The following is a 19,875-nucleotide window of genomic DNA, read 5'->3' on the forward strand; positions in this document are numbered from 1 at the left end:
AGAAGAGCGAAAATAAAAAGAAAAATGAGTAATGCCATACCAATATGCATTAAAGCTTTTTGCCATCCTGTCATCCAACCAAACCATCTTTCCCAGGGATATTTTAAGGTACGGTGCCGAGATGAGGCCGGGCACCACCACACACATAGCATGCGGTTTTGTTATGTTTGTTGGCATTGTATTTCATCCATTCTAACCATAAATTAACATCATTAAAACCTGTTTCAGCTGCCATAGTATCTTCAAAGGTGGGGTTAGCAATGGCCATCATGTCTTTAAAGGACTGGATGTGTGGTTTAATGGATTTGAGACCATGTGGGTGGCCCCTTGCCACTCTGGAGAGTGGCACATATCTTTTAGGTAGAAGTGCCCCAATTTGTTATAGGAACCTTTATTCCAATACATTCCCATTACATACTGATCTGCATCCGTTGGACTGGGATGCTCTATGTTTAGGATTCATTTCATGGGTGTACCTCCTCCAGGCTTCCTTAGAGTCATTCTTTGGAGGAGGGATCTACCGTGATCATCTACCTTAGATAAGGCACTTTTGGGTTTGTAACCCCAGGCAGGCCCAGTATTCCACCCTGCAGCCCCCCGATGGTTACAGTTATGCCCCCATTGTTTATCAACTACACAAACATAGGGGTCTTTTACATGAGGGATATCTCTATAGATAGTTTGAATTTGTGACATAGGAAATGGGCAGTCTACAATGTCACAGTAGTCAAAAGTGTATGTAGCCACACGGGTACATGAAGAATTGTACCAGAAGGTATACCCACTGGCATCTTTAGTAATGGCTACTTGTTGGGCCTTAATTAGGCTAATTAAGGAGATGAGGTACCAGAGGTACCAGAGGGAGGAGTAGGTAGGAGAGAGGATGGAGTGAGATTAGCAGAGGCAGGTGTAGTAGGAGGGACCGGAGTGGGTGTAGTGGGATTGACAGTAGCAAGTGAGTAGGGGTTAGCGGACTGGGTGGATGCAAGTGGGAGGGTAGGATTGTTAACGGAGAGAGAGCGTAGGGAAGGAATGACAGATGAAATGGTTGGATTAGACAGAGAAGGTAGTGTAGGGATGGATGAGGATGATGAGAATGATAGAGATGATGGGGGGGGGAAATAAAGATCCATCAGAATTCAGGACCGGACAAACAGGGGCAATGACGGGATGGGTGATGGGAGGATTGGGAGTGGGGAACATGGTCAGCTGGCTGTCACTCATTGCTGACTGAACCTTGGGGATAAACATCCCCTGAGCGCCATTTTGGGGCGCTGGCTGAGGGAATGCCCCAGCAACATAATTATTATGATATACATACAATTTTACACCTTTGTGATCTATTTCTTCCTCAACCCAACCTTCCTGCTGAATAGCTCTTGCTACTTTGTACCAGGCTTCTGCAGTACGTAGTAAATCATTATCTGCTTGCCTTTCTTCTCTGTCAGTAATCTACGCCAGCTTTCTGGCTGTAATCTACCACATGAAGACACAGCAATCCTACACACCTTAGCAATCTTTTCAACTCCCTTAACCATCTCTTCACCCTCTCTGTCTTCAACTAGATCAACTGTCTTCAACCAGCCCTTACTGGGCTTTTCCAATCCCTGTCCCATTCCCCCCTATAAAAGGCGTCCCAGATATAGAGGAAAGAAGGTTTTAAACAGAGTGTCTACAATGCTCGACTGCCACTTTAAGGGGTGGGTCCCCAAGTGCGTCTTCCCAAAACGTAGACTAGTCACTAATTCCGCCTACCCGAGGTAGCCACGGATTGGAGCGAGGTGAGACGTGTGTGACCAATCACTTCTCTCACAAGAGAAATAGGAGTGGAAAGTGTAAATAACACAGGAAGTATAGTAAAAGTAAAGGTAAAGTGAAAGTAGAGACAGACACAGGAGTTTGAATGACTCCCAAATAAGACAACAATTCAATTGAAATACAGTGCATGCATCACAGTTCAAATAAATTCAACAGTAATCCCTTTCCTTTACTCATGTGACCAAAGCCACCTCCCTCAACCTCGTAGTGTCCCCGCTTGGAGAAAGACTTTCGTAAGTCTCACTACCAGCGGCCACGGATAACAGCTAACACCGGCCCGAGATACGTATGCCTCCCCTGTTACATCGGTCCATTAAGTGTGACCACCACTATCCTCACCCTCGTAGCACCCCTACGGACCCACCCGTAAGTCTCACTACCCCGTGGTGATGGAGACAGCAATGCCTGCCCGAATCCACGCACCACAAATAAAATTGGAATGCCACCAGCCTCAGCGCTCGAAGCTGGAGGGTACCACCTCTCTGCAAGCAGAGCTATGTGCACAATGAGACTAGCTAGGCTATCAAAGTGACACCATGGGGAATCCCCAGGAAGCAGTGAGTCTACACCCTTCCACAGACTCCCCCCTCCTCTTTTTCCTTACTGCTGCAGCTACCCAGCACCTAAGGACCCCCAGGCAAACTACCACAGGTCCACCCCCCTTTATCCCAAAAGGGGTAAACAGACAAACAGAGGACCCCCAGGCAAACTACCACAGGTCCACCCCCCTTTATCCCAAAAAGGGGTACACAGACAAACACTCTACCCGGGCACTTAAGCTAAAGACAGACCAATACAAACACACCCAGGCAACAGATAGGCAAAATGCAGGTAAACAGGTGGGTAACAATAAGGCACGGGCAAGATATTACCTGTCTTTGATGTCCTCCCGGTAGCAGTCACAGACACTGGGACGGGTCAATCAAAGGGGCTGGAACATACCGGGATGCTGCAGACTCAACCGTGTATTCAGAGGTGATCAGTCTCCTTTCCTTCCCCCAGGATTCCTACGTCCAACAGCGTCTTCATAGGACGGCTTACCGGCCGAAGGCCATAGCCCGGTGCCCCACGTTGGGCGCCAAATTGATATAGATTATTTTAAAAATAAACAAATATGTTTAAATGTCTATCTGTTTCTGTCCAAATCTGAGATGATTAAATTGCGTATACGCAGAAGTAAATTCACACTGACACACGGAGTTCAGGTTAAAAGCACTTCGAGAAAATTTAATGGCATCTGGTAAAAAGCGGGCTCGCAGACCGTTATAAGAGCAATATTACATCATCATTGAATATCAAGATAACAACAAATAAACATCATTAATTGGATTAGGTGTTAAGTGGCTATGTCAATGCCCACCCATCAATATTATTAATTGGCTCAAGTACTAAGTGGCTGGCTAGGTGTCCTCCCACCGGGAGGTGGCGTCTTTTTGGACACGGGTGTGGACAGATGGCTCAGGCGCCATCTTACTCAGCACGAGGTTTTACTCGATGGGAGGGGGGCTTGGGGCGTCATTTTGGGTAGTTAGTGATGTCAGACTCGGGGTCAGGTTCAGGGTCTTTTTTATGAAAGAACATTTCATTAGAGCAGTTTTCTCATGGCCTAGCTATAGTATACTTTGTTTCATATTACAGGAACTTGGTAATTCCGGTGTTAGTCATGTCCTTCTAGAAAATACATTCTCTATCTAATATTCTAAATGCTGTTAGGAAAATCTGTCATATAATGAAGTTACATGGATTTAGTACAAAAATTTAATACAGGTTTAATAAAGGTTTTTAATAATTCTACATCACCAATAGCTTGCATTTAAAAAAAAAACCTTTTTGGACTGTAATATAATAGCAGTCAGTTTCCTTCACTAGTGTGCATTTCAGGGCCTGCCCAGTGCCCCCACTCACTCATATCTGGTGTCCCAATAGCTTGGATTTAAAAAAAACAAAACTTTTTGGACTGTAATATAATAGCAGTCAGTTTCCTTCACGAGTGTGCGTTTCAGGGCCTGCCAGGGCACAGTGTCACACCAGTGCAACTCATATCTGGTGTAACAGTAGTGTACATTTTTGAAAAAATAAATAAATTTGACTGTACTAGATTGAATAGCAGTTAATTGTCTGGCAGCGTGTGTGTCAGGCTCACAGCGTATACTGTGCCCACTTGCCCAGTGCCACCACTCATATCTGGTGTCACAATAGCTTGCATTTAACAAAAAAAAAACTTTTTTGACCGTAATATAATAGCAAAGTAGATGGTGGGAACCGCACTCAATCCCAGCGGCCAAGGGTGCTCCGGATCAGGACCAGCAATCCCAGAATTATACATGAAAGAAGAAAGGACCACAGGCACTCCAAATTGAAACCGTATGCAGATTTATTAGGAAAAAATGCAACGCCAAGCAACGTTTCGAGCTTGAAAAAAACCTTTGTTGGTCGAAACGTTGCTTGGCGTTGCATTTTTTCCTAATAAATCTGCATACGGTTTCAATTTGGAGTGCCTGTGGTCCTTTCTTCTTTCGTGTAATATAATAGCAGTCGCTAACGAGTATTTGTATGATCAGGGTGCTAGGACAGCCTCTGCGGAGCTGGGAATTTTTTTTCCACGTTACTGGACGCTCATGCGCAATGCCTGTAGGCTCATGCGTCCTTTTGAGGAGGTGACAAACCTAGTCAGTTGCACCGAAGGCACCATCAGCGACATCATACCATTTGTTTTCTTCCTGGAGCGTGCCCTGTGAAGAGTGCTGGATCAGACCGTAGATGAGCATGAAGAGGAAGAGTTGTGGTCACCATCACCACCAGAAACAGCCTTATCAGCATCGCTTGCTGGACCTGTGGCAACGCTAGAAGAGGATTGTGAGGAAGAGGAGTCAGAGGAGGAATGTGGCTTTGAGGAGGAGGAGGAAGACCAACCACAGTAGGCATCCCAGGGTGCTCGTTGTCACCTATGGTACCCGTGGTGTTGTACGTGGCTGGGGGGAAGAACATACCTTCAGAGAGATCACTGAGGATGAGGAACAGGACATGAGTAGCTCGGCATCCAACCTTGTGCAAATGGGGTCTTTCATGCTGTCGTGCCTGTCGACCCTCGTATAAAAAGGCTGAAGGAGAACTGTACTGGGTGTCCACGCTACCAGACCCCCGGTATAATCAGAAAGTGCCTGAAATTTTACCGAATTACGGCAAGTCGGAAAGGATGCAGCAGTTCCAAAATCAATTAAAAAGTATGCTTTACACAGCGTATAAGGGTGATGTCACAGCACAACGGGAATCTAACAGGGGAAGAGGTGAAAGTAATCCTCCTCCTCACACGACCACGCCGGCAAGCACAGGACGCTTTACAGACATATTGTTGATGGAGGCCATGCAGAGCTTTTTAAGTCCTACGCATCGCCATAGCCTTTGGGGTCCACCCTCAGAGAACGACTCGACCGACAGGTAGCAGACTACCTCGCCTTAACTGCAGATATCGACACTCTGAGGAGCGATGAACCCCTTGACTACTGGGTGTACAGGTTTGACCTTTGGCCTGAGCTATCCCAATTTGCGATAGAACTTCTGGCCTGCCCCACTTCAAGTGTCCTGTCAGAAAGGACCTTCAGTGCAGCAGGAGGTATTGTCACTGAGAAGAGAAGTCGCCTAGGTCAAAAAAGTCTAGATTACCTCACCTTGAATGAGATGAATGAGGGATGGATCCCGAAGGGACTGACAGTGGGTGATACATTCGATTAAAAAAGGCCTGATGAGGGGGACTACTTAACACACCACTCCTATCTGGTGGCACATTAGATTGCACGCGCAGTGCCTCAAATTTGAAGTAGGAGGACCGGCCAAGCATCTTTTTCCATCTCCCGCTTCCTAAAATCGATGCCTTATATACACGTCTCCTGATAGGGGACGTAACAGGGATTAAACTGATAGGAATAGTACTATTTAACACACTACTCCTATCGGTGGCACATTAGATTGCATGCGCAGTGCCCCAAATTTGAAGTAGGAGGACCGACCAAGCATCTTTTTCCATCTCCCGCTTCCTAAATCGATGCCTTTTATACACGTCCCCTGATAGGGGACGTAACAGGGATTAAACTGATAAGAATAGTACTACTCAACACACTACTCCTATCTGGTGGCACATTAGATTGCACGTGCAGTGCCCCAAATTTGAAGTAGGAGGACTGACCAAGCATCTTTTTCCATCTCCCGCTTCCTAAAATCGATGCCTTATATACACGTCCCCTGATAGGGGACGTAACAGGGATTAAACTGATAGGAATAGTACTACTTAACACACCACTCCTATCTGGTGGCACATTAGACTGCACGCGCAGTGCCCCAAATTTGAAGTAGGAGGACCGACCAATCATCTTTTTCCATCTCCCGCTTCCTGGGTGGAGGAAGAGAGACCTTCAATGACATCAGTGAGGACAAGGAACGAGACATGGCTAGCTTGGTATCCAACCTTGTGCAAATGGGGAGTTTGCGGTTGTGCAAATGGACTGTTTGTGGTTGTTTGCGGTGCATTAAACGGGGAGTTTGGTCTGTCACTGTGAAGCAGGCATAACCCTTACACTACCTGATCGATACAACATCATACCTGATGTTTTAAAGCACGTTATTCCAAACAATTTAGGAATGTTAGGTGATTTATGCCCTTTATGGATTAAAACCAGACTCTGCATCAACTGTGTAATTTTCCATGGTAGTTTTGCCATGGATCCCCCTCCGGCATGCCACAGTCCAGGTGTTAGTCCCCTTGAAACAACTTTTCCATCACTATTGTGGCCAGAAAGAGTCCCTGTGGGTTTTAAAATTCGCCTGCCCATTGAAGTCTATGGCGGTTCGCCCGGTTCGCCGGTTTGCGAACATTTGTGGAAGTTCGCGTTCGCCGTTCGCAAACTGAAAATTTTATGTTCGAGACATCACTAGTTTTTTTTTTCTTTTATTTGACAATTTTTATTCGTTTTTCTTTTGTCATGTGATAACATAAAACATATTCCATTTGGGTACAGAAAGGAAGGGAGTGGGGAAAGTTAGTAGTTCTCACATCTTAAGCACATTAACAATATCAATGTAGTGGGGTACAGAAAATGAAAGAAGGGGGGGAAACCTGTTTTGTCTCAACAATTTAGTTGCAACAGTGCTTGTTTGCACAACGTCTTGAGCGGTCATAGTTTCTCGGTGAGTCGTGTGGTTTAAGTTAGGTTTGGCTTTGTGTTTTGAGGGTAGCGTTAATTGTATGTGGCAACATGTGTGTTCCACCGTGTCGCGTTGTGCGTGGGATGAGGTGCTAGTTGGGATGTTGATACGTGTGCGATGGTCAATGAGTGGCCTTAACTGGTCTGGTTGTGGTAGGGGGGAATGGGGGGTGGGGGGGGTGGTGTGCACAGATAATGCCAGCAGTAATGCAGATGTAAGTGTGGGGGAGTTTCTGGGTTTGGTTTGCCTGATTCGGTAGAGGTGGGTATAAGTGTTGATGCCTCCAGCCGGGAGGTCGTAGGTGCGTTTCTGTGGTGTTTGCCTAGTTGTCACTTTGAATAGGCTTATGTTCGTCCCATATTACCCATGCTATGGACCAGTACGAGGTTTTGTGTTCTGTGCCTCTTGCCATAGTTTAGTAGGTTTTATTTGTGTCTACAACGGTAGCACAGTGGTTGATGGTGGGGGGTGAGGTTTGTTTCCACTTTCTGCTGATGACGGTCAGTGCTGCTATGATGATGTGGTAGGTTAGGTATCTCTGGTATTTTTTCGGGGTGTGTGGTAGCAAGAGGAGCAAAAAGGTCTCGGGCCGGTGCGGGAGTTTCACCTTGGTGCATTTGGTTATTAGGTCCGCCACTTGTTGCCAGTATTGTTGGAGCACCGGGCAGTGCCACCATACGTGCATTATGGTGCCTCTGTCTTTTTGGCATCTCCAGCATGTGTCGGACGTGTTAGGGAAAATATGTTTAAGGCGTGTGGGGACCAGATACCATCTGTATAATATCTTTCGGGCTAGTTCGAGGTGTGTGGTACAGAGAGTCAGGTTTTTGTGTGTCTTGAAGATGAGTTGCCATTGGGCCTCCGGGATTTGGCAACCAATGTCTTTTTCCCACGCTTTTATGTAGGGGAGGGGGTGTTGTTGGAGCCTGGAATGTTCCGACGTGTAGATCGTGGATATGAGTTTTTTGGCTGGTTTCTGTGATGTGCATAATTGTTCTAAGGTTCGCCAGTGTGGGTTAGTTTCGGTAGTGGGGTTTGTTTTAGGTTGCTTGTCGAACCAGGATTGCAGTTGCATGTAGGAGAATCTGGCTGTTGTTGGCAGTGATAGTTCCAGTTCCAGATCCGAGAATTTTTTCAGGTGGGGGCCATGTAATAGTTGTGACACTGTTGTAATTCCATGTCTGTTCCAGAGTTTGTAGTTAAAGTCAGGTATGAGATGTTTCATTGCTTCCATTGGGAGGGCTAAGGAAATTTGATCGGTGTTGCACACTCGTTTCCGATAATTGTCCCATATAGAGAGGGTGAGTTTGGTTGTGGGTAGTAGTTCGGTGTTTCTTAGTCTTTGTGTATTCGGCAACCAGGCCAAAGCTGATATGTGCGTATCATGCGCATGGTTTTTCTCTATTGTGGTCCAAGCTTTAGTTTCTCGTTGATGTGAAGCTGCTATTATAGATGCTATGTGTATTGCTCTGTAATATCCCATTATGTCCGGCATTCCCATTCCGCCGTGGGCGAGTGCTCTGTGCATAGTGGATTTTGCTACACGTGGTTTTTTATCCTCCCATACATAATTGTTTAAGAGGTTTTGCAAGTCTCGGATGTAGGTGTGCAGGAGCCGAATTGGGAGTGTGCGAAGGAGGTATTGGATCTTTGGTAGGGCTATCATTTTTACTGAGGCTATGTGTCCCGCCCACGAGACAAATTTCCCTGTCCATCCCTGTAAAAGTGTTCGGATTTCACTAAATAGCTTGAGGTAATTCGTTTTGAATAAAGCAGTAGGTACGGGTGTGAAGTTGACCCCTAGGAATTTGATGTGGTCTTGCATCCAATCGTATGTGAAGTTGGTCTTAAGTCGGCCCATCTCTTGTGTGGAAACATTGATACCTAGAGCAAGGGTCTTTGCTATGTTCAGTTTATAGTATGAGCAATGGCTGTACTGGGTGAGGAGCTTGTGGAAGTTTGGGAGGGAGATATGTGGTTGTTCTAAGGTTAGTAGGATATCATCTGCGAATAGGGATAATTTGTATTCGTGCTCCTTGATTTTGACTCCGTGTATGTTCGGGTCATCCCTGATCATCTGTGTCAGGGGTACTAGTGCCAATATGTATAGTAGGGGTGAGAGTGGGCAGCCCTGTCTTGAGCCATTGGAAATTGAGAATGGTTTAGAAATGAAACCCCCATTAACTACTTGGGCTGTCGGGGCCGAATAAAGTGCCTTGATGAGTGACAGGAATTGAGATGGAAAGTTGAATTTTCGGAGGACCGCAGTGAGGAAAGGCCAGTGGAGCCTGTCAAAGGCTTTATCAGCGTCTAGGGAAAGCAATACGCTTGGGACTCTCTTCTCCCGCAGTCCGTAGAGAATGTTAAGGATTTTGCGAGTGCCGTCTGCCCCCTGTCTGCCTCCTACAAAACCCACTTGGTCTTCCTTAATCAATGACAGTATGATGGGGGCTAATCTGTTCGAGAGGATCTTAGCTATGAGTTTGACATCTGTATTCAGTAGGGAAATTGGGCGTAGGTTTTGGCTTCTGTCTGGAGGTTTTCCTGGTTTGGGAAGTGTAGCAGCATGTGCCATGAGCATTTCTTGTGGCATGGTGCCGGTATTTAAAATGTGGGTGAATAGTTTCTGTAGATAGGGGCTGAGGATTGGTGCGAATTGTTTATAGTATGAGTTCGTTAGGCCATCTGGGCCAGGTGATTTTCCAGTTGGAAGTGACTGGATGGTGTCCAGGATTTCTTGTGTTGTAATTGGTTCCTGTATAGTTTGGATGTGGGCTTCGGATAATGTAGGTAGTGTTGTTTTTTTGGAGAAGTGTGTCTATTTAGCTTTCGGTGGGTTGGTGGACTTTGGGATCTGTTTTTAAGTTGTAGAGAGTTTGGTAGTATTCAGCCATCTCATCGTTGATGTCTTGTGGGTTATGGATTTTCTCCCCTGACTTTGTGACTAGATATGGGATTTTAGAATTTGCTTGTTTTTGTTTAAGAATTGCTGCTAGATATTTCCCGGCCTTGTTGCCTTGGGTATACGTTTTCATTTTTAGTTTTGTTAGCATGTAGGCCGTTGTGGAGCATCATGTTATTGATTTGGTTAGGGATATCTGAGATGGATTTGGCCTGTGTATCGGACGGGTTGAGGAGGTGGGCAGTTGTTACGTCTCGGAGTTGTCTCAAGAGATCCACGTAGTTTTTTTCCCGTTTCCGTTTTAAGTAAGATGCTCGGCTTATCAACGGTCCCCTCATAACCGTTTTGTGAGCTTGCCAGAGGGATGCGGTGGAGACCTCTGGTGTGTCATTGAGGTGGAAATACTCTTGTAGGGTACATGTGAGTTGGGTTACAAAGGTGGGGTCGGTTAAGAGGGTGTCGTTTAGACACCATGGGGGTTTTCCTCTATGTTGGTATTGATCTTGTAGGATCATGGTGACTGGTGCATGGTCCGACCACACTATGCTTCCAATAGAACAGTCCGTGACTCGTTGGAGGAGAAGCCCAGATGAGAGGATGTGGTCAATTCTGGAATAGGTCTTGTGAACTTGTGAGAGGAATGTGTATTCCCTGTCCATTGGGTGGAGTGTCCTCCAAACATTGTATAGGCCATGGTTTTGTAACAGCTTTGTAAAGGCTTTGTGAGCGTGATATGCCTGTGTGATGCGGCTGGGACCGTGGAGTCGATGCGTGAGTCCATAGTGTGATTGAGATCTCCGCATATTAAGATTTGGGCATTTGTGTTGGTTGGCAGTTTGTGGAGAACTTTGTGTAGGAAGTTGTGTTGGTGATCGTTCGGGCTGTATAGGCCAACGAACAGGAGGGGTTGGTTATTAATTGAAGTGAAGTATTATGAACCGGCCTCGTTTGTCTATTTTGGTTTGTAGCGGTTCTACCGTAAGGAAGTGATGAAGGAGAATGGATACTCCCCTGGATTTAGAGGTGTGGGTTGCGTGGAATTGGTGGGGGTATTCCTTTATGGCGAATGTGGGGGTGCGATCGTGGACAAAGTGTGTTTCTTGTATGCAGACTATGTCTGCGTTGTTGCGTTTTAAGTCGTCCAATAAGACACGTCTCTTGTGGGGTGTATTGAGCCCTTTGACATTGTGTAAATTTTCATGGTGGTGAGTGTGGTTTGTAGCGCAAGATACTATGATGGTCCGGGGTTTAAGATGCAGTGATTTGGTCTTGTGCACACTAAGGGTTAGGCTATGGGAAAGTGAGGACGGAGAAAGGGGTGGGTTCCTGACCTCGGTAGGTCTGGTGCGTTAGTCACACCTTGGGGGGATGGGAGTCTAGACTACCAGTCGGGTGGCTGTCTAGGCTCCATTGTGGTTGTTTAGATATGCAGAAACGTTATAACATAAACAATGCAATATCAGAGAAATTTGTGAACATCAAACATTGAACATTTATAGCGTCTGGTGCCTCATTTGGTAAAGAAAAGTGCTGACTGCAGGATATATATTTAACTTGTAGGTGGCATAGGCATAGGTCTAAGCAAGAGGGCTTCGGCAAGTTCCCACCCGGGTAGGCAACTCCAGTAGGGAGGGCCTTTGCTCATGCATGAAGGGGGTGCGCGTGGGTTGTCGCCTCTGTGTGTAATCCCCTTGGGGGTGCCCTTGGTGCCTGAGCTCTATGAGGTTTATATCGCCCCTTAGGGGATAGGGGGTTCCCTTTCTATTGCAGGGTCAGCGCCCTCTGTCCTGTTCATGTGTGGGGGCTTTGCTGCAGGTTGCAACCTATCAATAATAAACTATGCATAATAGACTGTGGTCTGGAGGTGCACTATTTCGAGGTGTGCAGTATAATTATAAGAGTAAGTATGGTGGGGGTTCCCCTATGCTCATTTCGGGGCCTCAAGTGTAAGTCACCCAGGGTGCAGGCCCTGAACGGGATCTTGGCGCCGTGTATCCTGCCAACTTAGGTGTTCCTACTTTGTCAGCTTTTAAGTGAGCCTTATGGCATAGCTGAGGGCTCTGTCAGCGTGAAAGTTAACAATAACCATAACATTCATGAGATAAGCATTTGTAAAGATAGCTACTAATCACGTGTATCATTTTTGATTTAAGAAAAAAGGTGCGCAGTTATGCCAATCTGCCAATCTGCCTACACTGTTAACCTCATTGTTTACTCTTATCTTGCTTTTTTCTGTCGTGGCATAGCGAGAATGCTTGTTACTCTCACGCACTTCAAAAATAAAGAATTAAAAAAAAAAGATACAACATAGAATTATAGTACAAACAAACATAAAACAGAAGAAATAGCAATTGGCAAAGACAGAACAGCAGATATACAGTTGTAATCCAAATTATTTCAACCCCCACTGAAAAGTCAGGTTTATTTTAAAAATGTACAGACTTTTAGTTATTTGTGTGACAAATGCGCTTGGGTCTAGTTGTTTGCGACATGGCACATGGCGAACGCAGGAAACTGTGTTTGGGCATCAATCTCCGGGAATTAAAATCGGGCACGGAAACTCCCGAATACAGCTGGACTTCCATCATCGCCTGAGTTCAGTTCTACACGACTTAAAAGTGCACTGTTCGTTGGAAGCGTTCCCACGAACAAGGTGAACAAGCTCCAGGGTAGAACTATGAATTCCGTTTGGTACACCACAAATTGAAACACTCTGCATTCACTATACACAGACACTGCATCTAATACACATACTACATCCACTACAGACACTGCATCCACTAAACACATTTCATATAGTACATACAAACACTACATCCACTACACAAACACACACTACATCACTGTACACACACTACATCCACTACTCAAACACACTCTGCGTTCACTATACACACTGCATCCGCTACACAAACACACACTCTGCATTTACTGCACAAACAGTATCTAATACACACAAACACTACATCCATTACACAGATTCTAATTCACTTCCACTATACACACCACATTCAGTCCTGCATCATTGTCAGCGGACTAGGTAGGGTGTGGGCGGGCCCGTGAGGGGGGGGGGGGGCGCAGGGGGCAGACCTTGTGCTTTGTCAGGGGCCCCAAAATTTCTGATGGCATTAATTTTTCAAAGGTTTTTAACTTCTAGCTTCAATCAGTCTGTCAGTCACTGGATGCACATTCACTGACTCAGAAATGGCATGTTTATGTTGACAGAGAAAAGGGAAAGCATCCATGCACCAAAGCATCTACATTAAAATGTAGGGATTTTGGTGCATTTTTAACCCCTTAAGGACACATGACATGTCTGACACGTCATAATTCCCTTTTATTCCAGAAGTTTGGTCCTTAAGGGGTTAAAACACTTTGGCTTCTCCCCCTCCCATCAACCAATTCTCAGCATTGAACCTGTATGCTATAATTCTAAACCAATGACCGAGTAACAGCATGAGCAGAAGAACCTACCTACAGATAGTTTGCCTGCCACTGCATCACAGTGTTACTGCCCCTACAAGCATTTCTCATGTTTATAGGAGGACTATAAGACACAGGGAAGCTGATATGTGTGAAATGAAGCCAGATGAAAGCAGATGTTATTTTACTTACTTGAAGACCTATCCCACAGAATGACCAATTACTGCAGAGTGGAGTAGCAGAAGAGGGCAAGTGGTACAACAGTGTAACATCAATGAACCCTGAAAAAATGGGGTGCTGGAGACAAGGATAGCAGGTGCGCACTATTGAAACACTGGCCAAAGCAATAAATATACTTTGATAAATTATATATTCACTGACTTAGGAACTGTCATATGTTAAAGTGAACTTGGCATTCGTTTGTGTCTTGAGTTGGTTGACAACCCATATTTTATTTTGTTTTTTTCATAATGGCTTGTTTATCTAAATATGTTACAAGTCACTGTTTTCACATGTTTCTTGGGTCATTTCCTCTTTGGCTGGGTTGGAACTATTTACCTATAATAGAAGATAGGGCAAAAGTTTATAAGCTAGATCGAATTTTAAGGACTTCATTAACGGTGGGCTTAAAAAAATGAATATCAGGAATTAAAACTACTTGGATGTCACAAAATGAGCTTTACATAATTCTTGCATTCTGATTTAATCTGAAAGTTACCCACTGCAAAAATGTGCAGGAATCTTTTGAGGAACATGACAAAGAGTTCAAACCGATTGAGCACCTTGCAACTTGCAGGACTTAAAGGATCTACTGCTTTCTTGGTGCCAGATACGACACATTTAGAGATCTTGTAGAGTCTGTGCTTTGACGCATCAGAACTGTTTTGGCAGCATGAGGGAGACCTACAGAATATTAAGAAGATGGTTTTAATGTTGCGGCTTATCAGTGTATAGTTAAAGGGACACTATAGTCAACAGAACAACTATAGCTTATTGAATTTGTTCTGGTGAGTAGAATCATTACCTTCAGGCTTTTTGCTGTAAACACTATTTTCAGAGAAAATGCAGTGTTTACATTACAGCCTAGTGATAACTTCACTGGCCACTCCTCAGATAGCTGTTAGAGATCCTTCCTGTGTAATGGCTGCCTAAAATGCATGCAAACATTCAGTGTCTCCTCCCTCTGCATGCAGACACTGAACTTTCCTCATAGAGATTCATTGATTCAATTCATATCTATGAGGAGATGCTGATTGGCCAGGGCTGTGTTTGAATTGTGCTGGCTCTGCTCCTGGCCTCTTTGTCAGTCTCAGCCAATCCTATGGGGAAGCATTGTGATTGGATCAGGCTACCACTTCTACTGATGTCAGGAGGCAGTGTGGGCAAGTCTAAATTAAACAGTGACAAAGTAAGCAGCTCCAGACTTGAATACAAGTAATATTGCTATATTTAGGGAGGCATGAGGGGCTCAGGGTGGCTAGATGGTGGTTTTAACACTATAGGGTCAGGAATACATGTTTGTGTTCCTGATTCTATAGTGCTCCTTTAACCCCTCAAGGACACATGACATGTGTGACATGTCATGATTCCCTTTTATTCCAGAAGTTTGGTCCTTAAGGGGTTAAGTCCACTTTGTGGATGAAAAACATTGGATAGAGATGGGATCAGACACTCCATGAATGTGCACTGGCTGAATTAATTGTACTGCACCAATCAGTCTGTAGACTCATTTTTTCTTCTGTGTGTGTCTACATCTGTTTATTACACTCATTTCAAGAGATGCAAAGACCAGGCAGCTCTTATGATGCATTATGCAATCAGTTGCTCTGGAGATTCTCACTCATTATGTGCACAATGATATGATGATTGGTCTGGATAAGCTTTGTGCTGGGAATAAAGGGTCTCCGGGGTTTTCTGCTGTTGCCTGGAACCACAAAGGTAAACACTTCTGAAAAGTTTAGTTATAGGGAAAAATAGTAAATACATTTATTATACCAACGCTAGTAATGTGTAATGCATTGTTATGTAATGTTTTCATATAATCCCATGCAAACTACAAATAACAGTGGAAATCCAAAAAAAAAAATAGGTTTAACATAAAGGTATACATCAAGGGAATTGATTTTTAGTAGCCTTTATTTAGGAATTTTCTAGGCACCTACAACATTTTGGCATGTATCAAAGATCAAGGGAGCAACCTCAACACTTCCCTCAAAGGTAGAAGCTCACTATTCCTGTAGCAAGCATGCAGTGTGTGTTGACGACAGATGTCTTTTTTGAACAGAATTCACATTAGGCAGCCTGAAATAGAGTTCTGGGCTGCGTAAGTCACATGTGCCAGGGTGTAACTATCCCTTGCCACAAAAGTGAATGTATCTCTGGATGTACTGTGATTTAAGCAGAAACACTGCAGACTCTCACCATTATGACCATTCAAAAAGTAGGAGTGGTCATGGTGGTTGGAGTAACCCTTTAATAAGCATTGTCTGTGAGTTCTTACAAATAAAACCTAGTTAAATGTAACCTTTGAGGAACCCCATATCCTCTCACATCCAGGGAAATTAGAGAAACTGACTAGACTTTTGAGAGCATCTTAGTCACGGTTGTCATGGACCCGGAAGTCCTGGGGGGCCCGGACTGGTCAAGGCGTCCCTGGCCCATATTACCTATGTGCGTATATATATATATATATATATATATATATATAGCAATTGTGGCAGTTCCTCTGTCTCTGGGTTAGAAATTCGTCATTTTGTTTGTTTTTTTATTCACCAAAAAAAACAAAAACCTTTCATTCCCTTCAACAAAATTGTACTTCAGATACAGTCGAAGTAGTCGAAGTGGCCGCCATTCGTATAGTCGAACACGTGGCAGCAGTGTTTTGTCGTCGAGTTCATGGAACTCAAATCGGACACGCGACAGCACGAACAGCACTGAACTTTACCTTCTCCGGGACTTTGACTCTTCAACGGGAGTCGAACGGCGTTCGTCAATTCGAACTGCACTTTTAACATTGACTATGTGCACGAACGGTTCCCGTTCGACTATTCGAACTTAGCTTAGACATTGAAAATAGACCGGCCGCACAGCCTAATTCTCTGGAACTGTTTTGGGCATGAAGCCATGCTTGCGGTCGGTCAAATATGACTTCCAGGAATTTCCTGAACCCCTGCTCTGATCTGGGTGATTTTTGGATATGTTGTTCACCCAGATCAGGGCTATCAGGGGATATAACTTATGGGAATATGTGTAATTGTGGGGTACTTGTGCCATATTTTAGAAATGTATATTTTTTCTGTTAAAGTTAATTGAGTTAGTCCTTTGTCTTCAGTAATTATATCACAGGCAGAGGGGAGGGATTGTGTATGACACTCAGTCCTGAGAGCTCTAGTCCTTACAAGGACTTTCCCAGTTGAATCCTCCACACTGGAACAGTGATTAGTGATTAGCCTTTTCCCCTCCCAGTAACCAGACGACACATAGTTCTGGGAGTACAAGCTGGAATGTTTTAATCTGGGCAGATGGCCTGCTTTTATACAATTTCGGACACAGTTAAGCACGCCTCTGACACTCCCACAAACAGGATAATCCCTTCCTTATGCCTGGGAGATAATTGAGTCAGGAACTGAACAAAACTCTCCAGGCACAAAAAAAACACACATTTCACAGACACCGCAAAAGTACCTTTAAACTAAACGAACAGCGGCCACCCAGATGAACCATTAAAACACTGCGGTTAGGATCGTTACAATGTATCCATTAGGTTTAACAAGCTCCCGGGTGGTCCATAGTTTGTGCGGTGGTTCGGTTCCCGATCAGCATAGGGGAATCACACAAACCAAGCCAGTTAAATAGTCTTAAACAGGTTTCCCTGCAGGGCCCATAGTCTGTGGGCAGGAGGCTGGCAAGCAAGCTCCTCCAGGAGCTCGTGGCAAACTCACTTGCGAAAGGGAGTTTGTCACAGGTGGTTTCAGTTATTAAATCAGATACACGCAATGTTTTAACACTCACAAGGTAATTGACTAACGTGATAATTGTCGGCAAAGCAAAATGAATATCAAATTTAAGGTCATAGTTGAATTGGAAGCATAGCTTACTTTGAGAATTTAATTTAGTTTGGTTACTTTGGCCTTAATGTTATACTCATCTTGAATTCACTTTTAATTCATAATAATTCTCACTTTATTGAATAACCCCGACTGAGTCTTCTTCAAGCCATAAAATGTGCATCATAATACATAAATGCAATTTGTGAGAATCAATCAAAATGCAGTGCTCTCATCACGTCTTGAAGTCATGTAATTTATCTGATCAAGACAAATAACCATATGCTTCTACACTTTTTAATGTGAAGTTAAAATATAAATTTAAAGTGCCAATGCAACAGTTCTGTGTTTATACAATCATAGCTTATTAATAAGACAATGTCAAAATATAAACATAGTAATACATTTTAACAAAAATATCATTCATCATAGCTCTTAATCTGCCTAAACCTAAATAGAATGAATCATTTATAGTGGTTACATGCTGGATAAGATGTCATATAGGGTAAAAATAGTAACACAATACAATAAATAAAAATAAAGACCAAACCTTGGAAAAAATATTGTAATCTCTTGTTTACATAGATGAACAAAGCAGCAAAGCAGTGGAAGCAAAAAGCTTACCTCTGATGCACTTCCACTTTGAGAGTTACTCTGTCAGCCCATGACACCCGCTGCTAGATGCTCGTGCATATACACTAATGTGAAGCATTCTTTCAGTAGTGTCATACTGGTGCTGTTTGCACAACAGGGTAAAACCAATTTACATGTTGTGCCACCCGTGCCTGGCATGGCATGTCAATTTTACCCTCTTAGGGACCACATGATGGTGCAAGCCTCCAACGCCCAGCGATGGCATATACCATCATGCAGTAAAGGTACCAGCAGGAGTTAAGTCCCCGCTGCTACCAAGGAACCCCAGGCATCTTTATATACCTGAGGATCACCTTTGTCAGCTGGGTCCACAGTTAGTGGCCCCAGACTGACAGGTGAGCTGTGTGCAGCACTCAAAGTGACATGTGGGACATGTATTCTGTGATTTCCCCCAAAATAAAACGTGTGTAGAAAAAAAATAAACCAGAAAATAATTTGACCTAGGTCTGTGATAGAATGATGTCAAAATGCTCTTAGTTACATATCCTGGGGATGTACTTTCTACCAGGGCTGTCTTTAACAAGGGGCAAACAGGGCAGCTGCCTCGGGCCCAATAACTCCTGGGGGGCCCCTACCGGCAGCCAGGACTGAACAGCCCACCATTATACTGAGAAATTTACCGGTGGACAGCGGCCGGTGACGTAATCAGGGCCCCTGGCCCTTTAAGAGAGCTCCTGACCGAGCCCCTGAAGTGAGATCACTTCCTCCCAAAGAACAGAGTGCCGCTGGGGAGGAGGAGGAGAAGGACTGAGGTAGCCAAGTTCCTCATACTCCCATCAACCTCAGCCATCCAGCTCCCACTGGACCCCAGGGAAGCCACCCTTCTGTAAAGGTAAGGAGACAGGAGGGTGGCTAAACTTAAATTGATATAAATGTGTGTGTATCTGACTCTGTGTGTGTGAATCGTACTATATATGTGTGTATCTAACTGTGTGTGTGTGGTGGGGGGTGTATCTGGCTGTGTGAGTGTCAGTGTGTATATCTGGCTGTGTTTGTGTCAGTGTTTATGTGTATGTATACCTGTGTCTGTGTACTTGTGTGTCAGTTTGTATGTGTACCTGTGTGCGTATATAAGTGTCAGTTTGTGTAAGTGTGTATCTATGTGTGTGGCAATTCATACATTCCATCATTCCAGTACCAACACTGCACACACATACACTACATTCCAACGCTAACACTGCACACAAATACACCACTGCATGTGTACCCGCTTGTCTGTGTGTATCTTAGTGTGTGTACATATCTGTGTCAGTGTGTGTAAGTGTGTATCTGTGTGTGGATGTGCCAGTGTTTTTATATGTGTGTGTGTGTATATGCCAGTCTTTATCTGTGAATGTATGTCATACAACCTAGCAATCAAACACAACATGCAAATACACCCCTGCGAACACAAACATTACATACAAACACACCCCTGATTTCAAACTCAAAAAGGATATAGAAACACACCCCTTCACTCTAACACCAACACTACGCCCTACATGCACACACAAACTCTATACAATAACATGCTCACATTCAAATGTACAAACACTGCTCACAAATACAGCCCTACAAGAATGGCCAAATGGTAGATCCCCAGCTGACATAGCATCGTGGAAATTGTACAACAGATGAGGATCTATCTTTTCTCCATTCTTGTGCTAGAGGGGAGGCCCAAAAACGTCTTGCTTCAGGGCCCTGTATACATTAGTTCTGCCACTGTGTGGGTTGGAGGGCATGAATGCATGCCAGGGGGTGGAAGTGTGTGGGAGGGAAGGGCAGGGTCCAATCAATGTTAAAGACGGCCCTGCTTTCTACAAATATATACTTTTGTGTGCTGGTTTTGGATTC

The sequence above is a fragment of the Pelobates fuscus genome, chromosome 3 (assembly GCF_036172605.1).
Source record: "Pelobates fuscus isolate aPelFus1 chromosome 3, aPelFus1.pri, whole genome shotgun sequence".
Taxonomy (NCBI): Eukaryota; Metazoa; Chordata; class Amphibia; order Anura; family Pelobatidae; genus Pelobates; species Pelobates fuscus.